Genomic DNA, 15,553 nt, shown 5'->3' with positions numbered 1-15,553 from the left:
GAGTGTTAATAATTGTATGTGTTATTCTTAAATGTCCAGGTATTTTGTGTTGAAAGTATTTGTGTAAGGGTAAGGTTTTAAAACAAAGTGTTGCAAATCACTTCACGAGGAACACAATGAGAGACAAAACTTGTTTGTTTGGTTATGATTCTAAATTATATTGGCCGCACGTATTGTTTGCTTATCATTCTAAATTATATTCTTGTGGTTGTGGTATGATTGAGATTGAGATGTGCCAGAGGCCTCTGGGTGTGCGATTGTGCTCTGTGTGTGCGATTGTGCTGTGTACTGTGTGAGTGAGAGCGCGCTTTTGCCATAGTGCAGGTTATTGCCATAGTGCAGGTTGCCATAGTGCAGGTTATTGCCATAGTGCAGGATATTGCCATAGTGCAGGAAGGAAGGTTCCCGGGATATTGCCATAGTGCAGGATATTGCCATAGTGCAGGCTGAAATCATAGGAAATTAGTGCCAGCAAAAATCATAGGAAAATGGAGGATGAAGTAGCCCTAGATTTATTACAGCGCTTTTTAGAAAAACGGGGAGTCGATTGCAAGCAACTAGCAGGACTAGTTGCGATCGGTCGAGCAAAATCATGTTTCACAAGTACGGAGTCATTGTTTGAAGTAGCCACTTGGAGAAATTTAAGGGAATGTACTGTTTAAACCTTTTTGATCATAATTTATTACTTTCCTGAAAGAGCACATGAGAAAGATTCAATATGGTATCAACCCTTTCAATCAATGGTTCACTGATTTGGTTGAAACAATGCATAGATGGTTACTGGGATTAGTCAAAGAGGGATTAAGGATTCCGTTCGCTGTGGTGTCAATCATCATTGCACGTGGTATTGTGATAAATGTGGTTAAAGGGTTACTTGCAAAAATGTTATAGGGATTTTGAAGCGGTGCCGGAAACAGGTACCCAGTGGATCCCTGCAAAGTGGACTAAAGCAGCCATAGACTCGGCACACGCCGAAGACGACCATGAAGAGGTTCCTGATACTCATTCTGACAATGATGTGGGCTGCGACACCTCAAGGACTGCCAAGGACAGCCGTCGATCCTAAGGAGAATGTCTGGGTATCCCTGGCTAGGGAACTGAATACCACCACCTTCTGTGCAAGTCTAGCCAGCCCTAGCACACCTTCTGTTACATACCTTGTCGGGTTACCATTAAGTGATTAGGTTTAAGTTGTGTTACCATTAAGCGAGTAGGTTTAAGTTGTGTTACCATTAAGTGATTACAGTAATTGTAGTGTTATTAGGTTTAAGTTGTGTTATGTCATGTATTCGACGTCTGATGGAAAAAACCTTCGGCCAAGTACTGCTCGTACAAAAAGAAAAAGGGGGAATTGTTGGGAATTGGCACAAAGGGCGTGGACATGAGTCCGTGGAACAGTTGTTCGATCTGAGCTTGCTTTAAGCAACCAGGAGTAGGCCTTAGCAAATCTCATGGCCTGCTGTAGCTGAGCAAACCAAGCTACCAGGGCAACTATGAGAAGCTCCCACGACAATGATTCCCACAACGCCCAATTGAGGAATTCAGAAAAATATTGTTACCAGCAGCTGGCTTCAAGGACAAGATTTACGTGACTGCTAATCACAAGGGGGTTGTTTTCTTGACTGCTAATCACAAGGGGGTTGTTTTCTTGACTGCTAATCACAAGGGGGGTTGTTTTCTTGCAGGTGGGGATGTTTTCTTCTAGTTGTTTGTCTGAGTGCTTTTGACCAATAATCTTGTGTGAAACACTGTCCGCCCCTGTTAAGTTCACTATAAAAGTTAGGCTATTCGGGCAATAAAATGGAGCATGATCTGACTCTGCTGGTGTCTGTCGTGCTTTCGGCCGTGCGTCCTCTAACATCTTACCACTACCAATTTGCATTTTTCTCCGGGACCGGAAGTAAAATGCATGTTTCTGCTCTTTGTTATCCTATTTGGAGTCTGTGTTGTGAGTGAATGCTTACTCTAATGTTGAAGACGAGTGAGATTTCTAACTTTCAGTGTGTCTTTGTTTAAATATACAAAAGCTCACTCAAAAAAAGGTAACAATAGTAGTCATAGAATGATTATAGATATGAGTACTGTTTCTTTTTCTTCTGTAGTCTGTTCAATTTAACCTTATGCCAGGACCAAATGTAAGCACTGTCAGCATGATCCTATATGCTTCTTTCCATGTCCTTTAATTAAACCATGAAAAGGAGGCATTGTGTTGAGATTTTCCATCTTAAAACATATTAATCTAAGGCTAAAAAGTTGCAGTCCTTGTTTAGCTCAGCTCTGAGTGTCAGTCTCTTCATTGGGCAAGTTATCAAAAGAGGATGCATGTAAATAAAACTTCCCTAGCCCTTGTCTGCCTTTACTGGAGTTTGTGTGGTGCTGTCCAGATAAATGTCAGGGTCTGTTTCTTTGAGATATGGGAGAATTTTCTTTAGAATGAGAAATAATGGTTCACCAGCCCTGAACAGCTTTCCAGCACCAGCCTTTGCCCTGAATCACAGCCAGCCAGGGCTCTCTGGAGGTCCTCTGGTGCTGTTACTCTTCAGCGTCATAGGGAAGAGGTACCAAGACACGGGAGTGTATCGCCCAATCAGTGGTGGCTGGAAGTTTCTGCCCTGAGTCTGTGATCCTGCTGGGCGTGATCTGTGTGTAGGTAGCATTTCTGAGACACTGGCTTGAGCCTGTGTCTCAGAGCCTTTGTTCAACAATTAGTGCAACTAATGTTCAATCCACAGTGCAAACAAGTGGAAAAACAAAAAGACATTCCTTCTTTCATCTTCTTTCTTCCTTGCTGCCAAATTTAAAAAGAAAAAAGGCCAAGCTCTTTAGTCTTCATAGTTCCAAAATGAAAAGACGAAGAAAAACCCACAAAGAGAAGGGTACTTCCCCAAAGAAATGATGTGTCACAGATGTGGATCAAATGGCTTCACCTTCTGGCATGTGTAGTCAAAGCACATATGGTTACTCTTTCTCATTTTCTACAGGTTCACTGTGGTATTCTGCCACTTAGGGCACTGGTGGGGGCACTGAAGTAATATTGCTTCCTGAGTTGCTGAGTGCTTCGGCTTTCTTTTCCCTGGGACTTGCTGTGGGGCAGCACAGGCTGCAGAAAGGAGAAGAGAAAAGGAAAATGAAATGAAATGAAATGAAATGAAATGAAATGAAATAAAATAAAATAAAATAAAATAAAATAAAATAAAATAAAATAAAATAAAATAAAATAAAATAAAATAATTGAAGTCTGTTTGGTGATTTGTGGACTAAAATTTGGGTTGACTTGTAAGTTCTCTGAAGTGTTATCTGAATGTGCTGTCAGCTTCCAAACGAATTCACAACGAATGTGGGAAGTTTGCACAAACTTCAGATTATTAGTGTTGTGTATATATGAGCAGGTTAGAGTGAGCACCATTTCCAGTCTTACCAACCTAGAATCTGTTTTTTTACCCAATGTAACCCTAGCTGCTGTACATAAGAAGGCAATTAATGCTTTTCAGTGCATCTGGTAAGTGTTGCTTTTCTTAGCTGTACAGGAATATGTAGGGCCCTGTACTCTAGTTCTTGATCAGCAAGAACTGCTTTCTGCTTGGCTGGCATGTAGTAAATTGTTTTATGCCCTTGACTTCACACCCTGAAGACAGCAATGTTAATGTAGTGGACAGAGCTTGTGACGCACAGACTCTGTGCTTGTTCTTTGCTTAGGACATGCTACTGCATCTTCATTTCCTTCTGCAATATGTAGGGCCTCCCTGTCTTTCAGGAGTAAAACTCAATTTGCTGACCCAAATATTCCATGGTACAGTGTTGGGAATGTTAGAGAGCTTGCCTTGATCAGTTCTAGGCACAGGTTGTGCTGCTAGTTTGTGGATAATCTGAGGTGGTACTTCAGGAGCCAATGTGAAGCGCTGTTCTTCAAAATGTGTTCTAAACATCTTAGTAATGGATACACCACTGTTTCCTTCAGCTTTTTTTTTTTTTTTTTATTAGAGAAAGATCCACACTTCTGCATTTCAGAGCGCTTTTTTATTAATAAATAGCACTGAAAAGTATGCCATGTGCACTGATACTCCACCTGTTTCTGTAAGTAAGTGTTCTGTTGGGTTCTTTTATTGCAGAGTGTGACATCATATGGTATGGAATATCCCTTTGGGGATATTTATGGAATATCCAAAGATAAGATTAGATTTACAAGAGGTGCCCTTAGAGGAAGGGGAAATATTTTTTATAGATGGATCTTCTAGGGTGGTACCTCAGTGCCAGGAAAGCTCATGGAGCAGATCCTCCTGAGAGTCATCATGCAGCACTTGCAGGGGAAGCAGGCGATCAGGCCCAGTCAGCATGGCTTTATGAAAGGCAGGTCATGCCTGACGAACCTGATCTCCTTCTATGACAGAGTGACGCGCTGGGTGGATGAGGGAAAGGCTGTGGATGTGGTCTACCTTGACTTCAGCAAGGCTTTTGACACCGTCTCCCACAGCATTCTCCTCAAGAAACTGGCTGCTCTTGGCTTGGACTGGCGCACGCTTCGTTGGGTTAGAAACTGGCTGGATAGCCGGGCCCAAAGAGTCGTGGTGAATGGAGCCAAGTCCAGTTGGAGGCCAGTCACTAGTGGCGTCCCCCAGGGCTTGGTGCTGGGGCCGGTCCTCTTTAATATCTTCATCGATGATCTGGACGAGGGCATCGAGTGCACCCTCAGTAAGTTCGCAGATGACACCATGTTAGGTGCGTGTGTCGATCTGCTTGAGGGTAGGAAAGCTCTGCAGGAGGATCTGGATAGGCTGCACCGATGGGCTGAGGTCAACTGCATGAAGTTCAACAAGGCCAAGTGCCGGGTCCTGCACCTGGGGCGCAATAACCCCAAGCAGAGCTACAGGCTGGGAGATGAGTGGTTGGAGAGCTGTCAGGCAGAGAAGGACCTGGGAGTGATGGTGGATAGTCGGCTGAATATGAGCCAGCAGTGTGCTCAGGTGGCCAAGAAGGCCAACGGCATCCTGGCTTGTATCAGGAACAGTGTGACCAGCAGGGCTAGGGAGGTGATCGTCCCCCTGTACTCAGCTCTGGTGAGGCCGCACCTCGAGTACTGTGTTCAGTTTTGGGCCCCTCGCTACAAGAAGGACATGGAGATGCTTGAGCAGGTGCAGAGAAGGGCGACGAAGCTGGTGAGGGGCCTGGAGAACACGTCCTACGAGGAGCGGCTGAGGGAGCTGGGCTTGTTCAGCCTGGAGAAGAGGAGGCTCAGGGGCAACCTTATCGCTCTCTATGGGTACCCCAAGGGAGGCTGTAGCGAGGTGGGGGTTGGCCTGTTCACCTTCCCCTGGGGGGGAAGGTGAGTCGAGTCAGTATGCAGAAGTAAAAGCCATACAACTAGCCCTAGATATCGCCGAAAGAGAAAATTGGCCAGTATTGTATCTTTATACTGACTCATGGATGGTGGCAAATGCTCTGTGGGGGTGGCTGCAGCAATGGAAAGAGAGCAACTGGCAGCGCAGAGGTAAGCCTATCTGGGCTGCTACCCTGTGGCAAGATATTGCTGACCGGATAGAAAACCTGGATGTTAAAGTACGTCATGTAGATGCCCACATGCCCAAGAGTCACGCTACCGAAGAACATCAGAACAACAAAGAAGTGGATTGAGCTTCAAAAACTGAAGTGGCTCAGGTGGACCTACACTGGGAACGTAAGGGTGAGCTGTTTGTAGCTCGATGGGCCCATGAAACATCAGGACATCTGGGGAGAGATGCCACTTACAGATGGGCTCGTGATCGAGGGGTAGACTTGACCATTGAGGCCATCACACAGGTTACCCATCAGTGTGAGACCTGTGCTGCAATCAAGAAAGCCATGAAGGTAAAATCTCCCTGGAACAGGGGGAGATGGTTAGGGTTTCAATATGGTGAGGCCTGGCAAATTGACTATATCGGACCACTCCCAAAAACTCACCAAGGCAAACGGTACATACTCACCATGGTAGAAGCAACTACTGGGTGGCTGGAAACATACCCTGTAAACCATGCCACAGCCCGAAACACTGTCTTGGGCCTGGAAAGACAAGTATTGTGGCGTCATGGTACACCAGAGAGAATTGAGTCTGACAATGGGAGTCATTTCCGAAACAATCTTGTTACCTCCTGGGCAAAGAGGCATGGTATTGAGTGGGTGTACCACATCCCTTACCACCCACAAGCCTCTGGGAAGGTTGAGAGGTACAATGGACTGTTAAAGACTATGTTACGAGCATTAGGTGCTGGGACGTGGAAACAATGGGACACAAATCTACCAGAAGCCACTTGGCTAGTTAACAATAGGGGGTCTGACAGCCGTGCTGGTCCTGCCAAAACAAAACCCCTACACACTGTGAAAGGAGCTAAGGTTCCCGTAGTGCATATAGGAAGGTGGATGGGGAAGGCATTGTGGGTTGCTCCTGCCTCGGGAAAAGGCAAACCCACTCGTGGGATTGTCTTCGCCCAAGGACCAGGGTATACCTCAACGCACGCAGCCGGTGTTCGAGAGGAGGACCGACGTCTTCTCAACGAGAGCCCACCCCTCCCCTCTTCTTCCTGTTTCCACCTTTTATTGCTGAGTGTGACACCACATGGTATGGAATATCCCTTTGATTGGTTTAGGTCAGCTGCCCTAGTGATGTTTCTCTCCTCACTTTTTTGCCCACCCCCTAGGAGGGTTAGAGAAAGGCCCAATGCTGTGCCACTGCTGCTCAGCAGTAGACACAACACTGGTGTGATAACACTGCTGTTCCAGCTACAAGTACAGAATACGGCACTGAATGGGCTGCTGCCGGGAAAGTTAACATTCCAGCCAGACCCAGTACATGGGCTCTCGTTGAGAAAACGTCAGTCCTCCTCTCGAACACCGGCTGCGTGCGTTGAGGCCTTGCTTCAAGGATGTGGTCAATCATCGCTCATTTGTGGGAAGTAGAGAGTAATTTCTTTCCTCTGCACTTCCATATAGCCTTCATTTATTTTGTTTGTTTGTTTTCCTCCCTTCTTTTTATTTTTTTCCTTTTCCCCTCCCTTTTCCCCTTTCCCTTTTTATTTCCCCTTAGTTAAATTGTTTAGTTCATGGTAGTCTTTATTTAATTATTATAATTTCCCTTTAATTAAATTATCCTTATCTCAACCCGTGAGTTGTTCTTTGCTTTACTTCTCCCCCTCCTCATCTAAAGGAGGGGGTGTGATAGCGGTTGTGGGGTTTAGCTGCGCAGCACAGTCCTTTTTGGCACCCAACGTGGGGCTCGAAGGGTTGAGATAACAATAGAATTGATTAAACGCATACAACTAACACGCTTGCTTGCTAGTAACCATGTCCATTGTCCTGTTAATAATAGCTTTGTTCATATGTCATGCAATCCGTGTCATATTCTCCCTTCTCCTCTATATCTGATCCAACAAAGTGCTACAATCTGTGTTCACTTTTTTTAATTCGCTGTGCTGCCAAGCACTGACCTTGGGTTTAATCTGGAATTCAGGCTCTGCGCTGTTATCATTTGGGTCTCATGGAAACTATCTTTCAGAGAATATTCAGAACTACACTGCCTTCCTTTTCTCATCTGGACACCAGTTTATTAATAATATTAGGAATGGTACCTTTCCCTTCTTTCACAGTGGGCTAATTACAACAGTTTGGGAGTATTTTGAAGATCCATCTGTAACCCATGTATTGCTATTTCTAATTCTGAATAACAGGTTTCATTTTCTCTCTAAGATTAGTCGATTGTTTAAAAAACTTACTTGGGAATCTGTCCCGAAACAGTCTTGTGGTGAGTGGCAAGGTGTGTGGGATGATGTTGGCAGATACCTGTCACGAGTGTCTCCTCCAATAGTTTTGAACTTCACCCCTGAGCAAGTGCTAAATCCTAAAAACTTGGTAGAATGTTTGAGAGTTGTATGTCCTGACCCTGATAATGCCGGAGAACGACAGCTTGCAGCATTGTGCTGGGTCCTGGCTTATTCCTATCAAACACTGTTTAACATCATCCAGCAACTTGAAGAGAGGGAGGAAGTCTCTGAATCTGTTGACCAAGTAACACATGCTGTGGCTGACCCAGAGGACCAACCGACTATGGTATCAGTCGCCCCCATAGTCAAGTCAAAACAATGGAAACGGAGGTCAGCTCGTTTAGTAAGGGAAGAAGGCTCTCCTAAGAAGGAGGGAGAAGGGGAAATGGCAGGCACCTCTAAAGCAGAGCCATCACAAAAACAGCAGGAAGAAGAGATGGAAATCATAAAGGAATCAGAAACCACTCGATCCCTATCCCTGAGTGAGTTGCGAGAAATACGAAAGGATTATGGTCGACGCCCAGGTGAACACATCCTCACGTGGCTGCTTCGATGCTGGGATGCTGGGGCCAATAGCCTACAATTAGAAGGCAATGAAGCCAAGCAGCTGGGATCCCTCTCTAGAGAAAGGGTAATCGACAAAGTAATCGGGAGAGGAGCACAGGCCCTCAGCCTCTGGAGACGACTCCTGGCAGCTATCAAAGAAAGATATCCCCATAAGGAAGATATTGTATATCACATAGGCAAGTGGACCACTATGGATAAAGGTCTCCAGCATCTGCGGGAATTAGCTGTGCGGGAGATGATTTATAGTGATTTGGACAATGCCCAGACACCTCAAGACCCCGATGAAGTCCAGTGCACAACATCCATGTGGCGTAAATTTGTGCGGAGTGCACCATCAGCACATGCCAGTACCCTGGCAGCAATTCGCTGGGAGGAGGGGATGGGACCAACAATGTATGATGTGTCCTGCCAGCTTCAACAATATGAAGACAATTCTAGGGTGGTACAAGGAAGGCGATGTAATGGTTATGCTATCATTGAAAGGACAGATGGGAATGTTGAAGAAATGGGAAAACTGCCTAGTAATTGGTCAGCTCAAACTTGTGAATCATATGCATTAAATCAAGCATTAAAGTTGTTACAAGGGAAACGGGGAGCTATATATACTGACTCACGATATGCATATGGGGTAGTACACTGGAAAAAATTTGGGAAGAAAGGGGCTTAGTAAACAGCAAGGGAAAGGAATTGGTCCATGAAGAATTAATTAGACAGATTTTGGAAAATCTGTTACTACCAGAAGAGATTGCTGTGGTGCATGTGAAAGGACATCAAAAAGGAAACTCCCTAGTTGAATGGGGAAACAGAATTGCAGATGAAAAGGCTAAAGAATCAGCTTTGCAATTAGAAGTAGAAGCAAAGCTGCTTCTTGTACCTGAAATAAAACCTCCACCTGAAAAGCAAATATTCAGTGAAAAAGAGATAGAAGCCTTCAGGGAGTTAGGAGCAAAGGAGTCTGAAGGACGGTGGACTCTCCCTGATGGAAAAGAAATGGTAAATAAACAAAAAATGAGGGAATTTTTAGCTGTTCTACATCAAGGAAGCCACTGGGGAGTCCAGGCAATGTGACGCTGTATTAAGAAAATATATATGTGTAGGCATGTATACCATAGATAAGCAGGTGTGTAACAGTTGCATTACATGCTAATGAGTGAATAAGAAGGCTCTGCAGAAACAGCCTCTGGGTGGACAGGAGCCAGGACTTCGACCTTTTCAGAGCATCCAAGTAGATTTTACTGAATTACCTGAAGTAGGTAGATTTAAGTACTTGCTGGTATTAATTGACCATTTGTCAGGATGGGTAGAAGCTTTTCCTTCAGTATCAGCAACAGCTAGTGTGGTGATAAAGGTAATCCTGAAACAAATAATCCCTAGATATGGGGTTGTTGAAAATATAGACTAGGATCAAGGAAGTAATTTTACTTTATCTATTTTACAAGGATTAATGAGAACCTTGGGAATAAAATGGGAGTTTCATACTGATATTATATAAACTCACTTTAGGATAGAATAAATCTTGTGGTTAAAAATTAATGAGAACAAAATAGATGACATCTTGTTATCTGTCGACCTTCTGTTATGTTGAAGCATCTTGTTAACTGAAACACCCCGTTATCTGTTGACCCTCAGTTAGGCTGAAACTTGAGATAACTTGAGCCAACTCGGCATTCCTACAGCTTGGAAAACAACTGATTCAGCCAACTTGGCATTCTTTAGCAAAAGGTGAAAAGTGTATCACGAGGAAGACCTACGGTCTTCCTCCCAAAGACCACTGCCCACGTCCCGAAGACCCCGGCCCACAATTCTTGGGAGGCTTTGCACAAGCGCAAGGACTGATAAGCTAATTAGCATATGAAGCGAGAGTAGGTGGGTTTAGGTAATGAATATGTATAGGTGTTAATAGAATATTCATTGTTTTGCTGTATAAATATGAGATAGTTTGTTACTTCGAACATGCACGTTAGGTAGAAGGATCCCCCGTGCATCCAGCGCTGACAATAAAGGATACTTCGTCACTTAGAAATTTCGGCTTTGATCTTTGAATCAGTACCCCATGGCATCCTTCCTCCTCTGGGAAAGTGGAGCAAATGAATCAGACATTAAAGAAACATCTGTCAAAACTGGTTTTAGAGACTAAGCTTCCCTAGACAAAGTGTTTACCTTTAGCACTTCTCAGAATTCAAACTGCTTCTAGAAAAGATGTAGGAGATTCACCATATGAGATGTTGTTTGGACTACCGTACCTGGGTAGAAGCGGTTACTTTTGAAACTAAAGATATTTTTCTCAAAATCTATGTACTTCGATTATCTTCTTCCTTAGCATCTCTCAGGGTTCGTGGACTGTTGGCTCAAACCACAACTTTGGAATTCCCAGTACATTCATTCCATGCAGGAGAGTGGGTCCTGATGCGCACCTGGAGAGAATCAAAACTCCGGCCTGAAGGGGAAGGACCATTCCGAGTACTACTAACCACTGAAACAGCTGTAAGAACTGCGGAAAAAGGTTGGACTCACTATAATCGAGTGAAAGCACCTGTCAACCCTAGTACCTGGGGAGTTGTTCCTACAGAAGACTTCTTGGAAGTTGAAATCAAAAAGAAAAACCTCATAATAGACTCTGAGCAGGATAAAAGCTTACAACTGTAAACTAACCTTTTATTTTCACAGGTAACTAATGAATGACTTGTGATTGAGAGAAAGGCCTGACCTATAGCGAAATGAAGTGTTCCCAAGGGGGTTTTGTTGTAGTAGCAGTGTACATCTTATTCTAAGTATTGGTAATTATTTGGAAACCTAATGTTATATATGGAGTGGTAATTCGTGTCGAGAAAATGGTTGACATTAATAAAGAAGGGGGAGACTTGGGAGTATGGCCATGGGGGTCGGCAAGCCCCATGGTTGATGATAACATCAGACTCTTAAGGATGAGGAATATAAAAGAGTTTAGAGGGAACAAAGAAGGGCGATTCAGGAGATGCCATGCAGTCTCAGGGTTTCTTGTTCTCCAGTCATTAAGGCATGGAAGTTTCTGGGTGTTTGCTGTTGTTGTTATATTCAGAGTTGTTTGACCAATGAAAAGTTGTTTTGAAAATAACTGCTGTGGAGAGAAGGGTATAAGAGGGGAGCCTGTCCTCAAGATAAAAAAAAAAGGCATTAAAAAAAAGGCAACACGATGAAGTTATGTCATCAATAAAGAAGCAGAAAGAAGGAATGAAAAGGAACAGGCTGGCAGAACAGAGACGAGGACAGGAACAGGGATATTGATCGCCTCATGAAGATAGGTTCGGCCAAACTCAGCAAACCGCTCAGATAGAAACCGCTCGTATAGAAATTTGCTGGAAATAAGCGCACCGGAGCTGGGAAGAAGCTCAAGCTGAGAGAAGCGAACCCGCGCACACAACTGCCTCTCGCTGGTAAGCAGTTGCGCATTATGGGGAATCACACATCCTTAGGAACAAAGACTGTCCTGGTAACCTTACAGCTTATTCTCCTTATTAACAATCAGACAGTTTATGATCCTGAAATATGGGACCAAATTGAGGTCAAGGTGTGGGACTCTGCAACTAAAAATGACAAGGTTGCAGCGGGATTGCTCAGCACCTGGCGAGCAGTCTCTGAGGCCTTAAAGAGCCATGTGGGACCACAGTCAGAAACGTGTGGTTTGCCAGATAGTGAGGGAGCTGCGGGCTCCTTTACTGATCCTTCTGCTACACCATCAGCCCCTCTGCTGCTACAGCCATCGCAAGCCTTTGCTGTTATGCCCCCTTGTGACCTGGACGTGCCTTTTGACCCAGGCCCTATTGGCCTTGAAAGGGAGATGGATGTGCCTTTCTTCAATTCGGGAAGAACGGGATACTTAAGTCCTGAAGGCCAAGTTGCTTGACAACTTAAAGCGAGACATATTGTTCAAAAGGAATGGAAAATTGAGACTTGTTTGTAATTAAGAAAAGGAATGGAAAATGGAGACTGTTAAGTCATGGAACTTAAAGGATTGTTTGTTACCTTTTCTGATTGTATAGGCATACTCAGGTTTAGTATGTAAAAGCAATGTTGTTTATATTTAGAATGTTTGATGTTCATGTGTGCGTGTTGGTGGAGCGTAGACTCCCCGCACACCCAGCGCTGTTTACTTGCCTTTTATACCTTTTGTAAATATTCTTTTATAAATATTACTAAATTCAGATTGAGTTGAGACTTCATTTGTAACACTAAGGTTTAAAAATAATGTTAGGAAAAATCAATTATTAATTTTGTTTCTAGTGATTGTAGGCCTCAGAGAAGGCCTTGGTCAATTGGCAACTTGGAAAAGGCATAACCAGATAACAGTAAGACGGGGTACCCCCATCAAAATATGGGTGAATGTGACAGCACAATCCATCACGTTTGATGCTTGTGAGGTGTTAACTTGTAGAGATTTAAATGCCCAATGCTCCGAGACCCAATACTTATGGTCTCGGAGCAGATGTAATTGGGAGAGACCCAACAGCCAGACTGAGAATAGCTGTATGGAAACAATACTCTCTTGCCATCAGAGAAAGGGAGAAACTCAAGGAGAAAACAGGAGAGAAAACAGGAGGCCCTCTTCGAAATGCAGCAGTTGTCACAGTTAAAGAAATAAAAGATATAAGGCAAACATTTGAGATTGAAACAGGGTATGGGGATGTTGCCGATCCTGGCTGGAGTGGTGATAGTGTGCAGCACAGGGGTCATGTGGGAGACTTGGGGTCGGGGTGGGGGAGTACTCGGGTGTGAGTCTCGGGGACTGTCCAGAGTCTCAACCATAGCAATTGCTATGCTTGTGCCTCGGGATGACCGACTGCCCAGATAGTGTCCTTCCCAGTGGGGTGGACCAAGGACACCCAGGGGATGCGATGTATGATTGCATTGTACCAAGAAAAGACTGCCTGGGGAAATGAGGCCTGTAAGTCTCTCTCTTTGCTGTTCCCTTCCTTGCGTGATAGCAACATCAGGGATCCCCCTGCATTCTCTACAGCTATAGGTAACCATACAGCTTGCCTCTCACAGCAGGGTGTGAGTGCTACCCGTCACCTGGGAGAATTTGCCTTGTGCACAAGGACCTTGAATGCTACCAAGGACTCGATGGGAAACTGCTCAAGACTTGAGATCCCCAGGGCAGATCTCTGGTGGTACTGTGGAGGGAAGACCTTACGGTCCACCGTACCACCTAACTGGGGAGGCATTTGTGCACAAGTTCAATTAACTGTACCCTTCACCCTGGCATTAGAAATATCAGAAATACCCAGAAGAAGTCAAAGAAGCTTAGGAATATCATTCGATGACAGAGTATGCATAGATTCTATAGGGGTGCCTAGGGGAGTTCCTGATGAACAGAAAGCCAGGAATCAAATTGCTGCAGGGTTTGAGTCACTGTTCTGGTGGGTAACAATCAATAAGAATGTGGAATGAATCCACAGTTTATGAATCTCAGAAGAGATTCATAAACTATACAAGGGATGTGATAAGAGGAATCGCTGAACAACTAGATGCCACCAGCAAAATGGCTTAGGAAAACAGAATAGCATTAGATATTGTTGTAGTTTAACCCAGTCGACAACTAAACACCACACAGACGTTTGCTCACACTCCCCCCTTCCTCTCTGGGATGGGGGAAACAGGAAAGTGAAGCCTATGGGTGTCCTGGTTTCAGTTAGAACAGAATTAATTTTCTTCCTAGTAGCTGGTGGAACGCTGTGTTTTGGCTTAGGATGAGAAGAGTGCTGATAACACCCCGATGTTTTAATTGTTGCAGAGCAGTGCTTATACCAAGCCAAGGACATCTCAGCCTTTCGCTCTGTCCTGCCAACAGGCAGGCTGGGGGTGCAGTAAGAGCTGGGAGGGGACAGACCCAGGACAGGTGACCCGAACTAGCCAAAGGGGTATTCCATACCATCTGACGTCATGCTAAACAATATATAGGGGTGGCTAGCCGGGGGAGGGGGCCGGACTGCTCGGGGTTAAGCTGGGCATCGGTCAGCGGGTGGTGAGCAATTGCATTGTGCATCACTTGTTTGTACATATTATTAGTAGTAGTACTATTATCATCATTGTATTATTATTATTATTTTCCTGTCTTATTAAACTGTCTTTATCTCAACTCACGGGCTTCACTTTCCATTTCTCTCCCCCGTCCCAGAGAGGGAGGGGGGAGGGTGAGCGAACGGCTGCGTGGTGTTTAGCTGCCAGCCGGGTTAAACCACGACAGTCTTTTTGGCCCCCAACGTGGGGCTCGAAAGGTTGAGATAACGGCAGATCTGACCAGAGTGTGTTAAACTAAAATTGGTGTAAGTATTAGACCTGCTTAATAGTCACTTGTCATAATGCTGATTGCTTTAATCTCAACTGTGCTGCGCCTGTTTTCCAAATTGAGTATTATAGCACGTTATTTTCCGTATGTGCTCTCTGTCATGTTGTTTATCCTCTCTGGGCCCTGGTTTCAGACCATTATGGTACTGTGTGTTGTATCAGTGGCTTATGAGATGATGAAATATCTGGCCATGACTCTAACCTGGTATTTGTACTCAGTAACATCTTCGATTCTATACTTTGGAAACTGTATCTTGGAAACTATTAGCAATTATACCTATTGTTTTTTTCCATTAGGGAGTCAATCTGTGGAGGGGAAAGGGGAAGATAATTTTTCTTACTTGATCACTCTCCCTTTCTCCTTCACCACCCCTGTACCCTCCTTGATCACTCTCCCTTCCTCCTTCACCACCCTCTTATCCTCCGAGTTTATTACAATAGCTCTCCAAGATATTGAATATCCTTGGGATACTCAGACCAGCATAGTCCTGTTGTTCTGCCTCCTGAATGCGCTTCAGGTTCTGCTTAAAGTTAAACAACTACTTAGGAAGCTCATCCGGAGATCTGCCCGGAGGCAGTATAGTTGTGGGTGGCAGGGAGTATGGGAGGATATGGGCAGGCATCTAGACCAGTTGGCACCCCAGATGGGACTCGAACCCACAATCCCTGGCTTAGGATGAGAAGAGTGCTGATAACACCCCGATGTTTTAATTGTTGCAGAGCAGTGTTTATACCAAGCCAAGGACATCTCAGCCTTTCGCTCTGTCCTGCCAACAGGCAGGCTGGGGGTGCAGTAAGAGCTGGGAGGGGACAGACCCAGGACAGGTGACCCGAACTAGCCAAAGGGGTATTCCATACCATCTGACGTCATGCTA

Source organism: Aythya marila, assembly GCF_965140915.1.
Source record: "Aythya marila genome assembly, chromosome: W".
Taxonomy (NCBI): Eukaryota; Metazoa; Chordata; class Aves; order Anseriformes; family Anatidae; genus Aythya; species Aythya marila.
Note: the sequence above shows the minus strand (reverse complement) of the source record.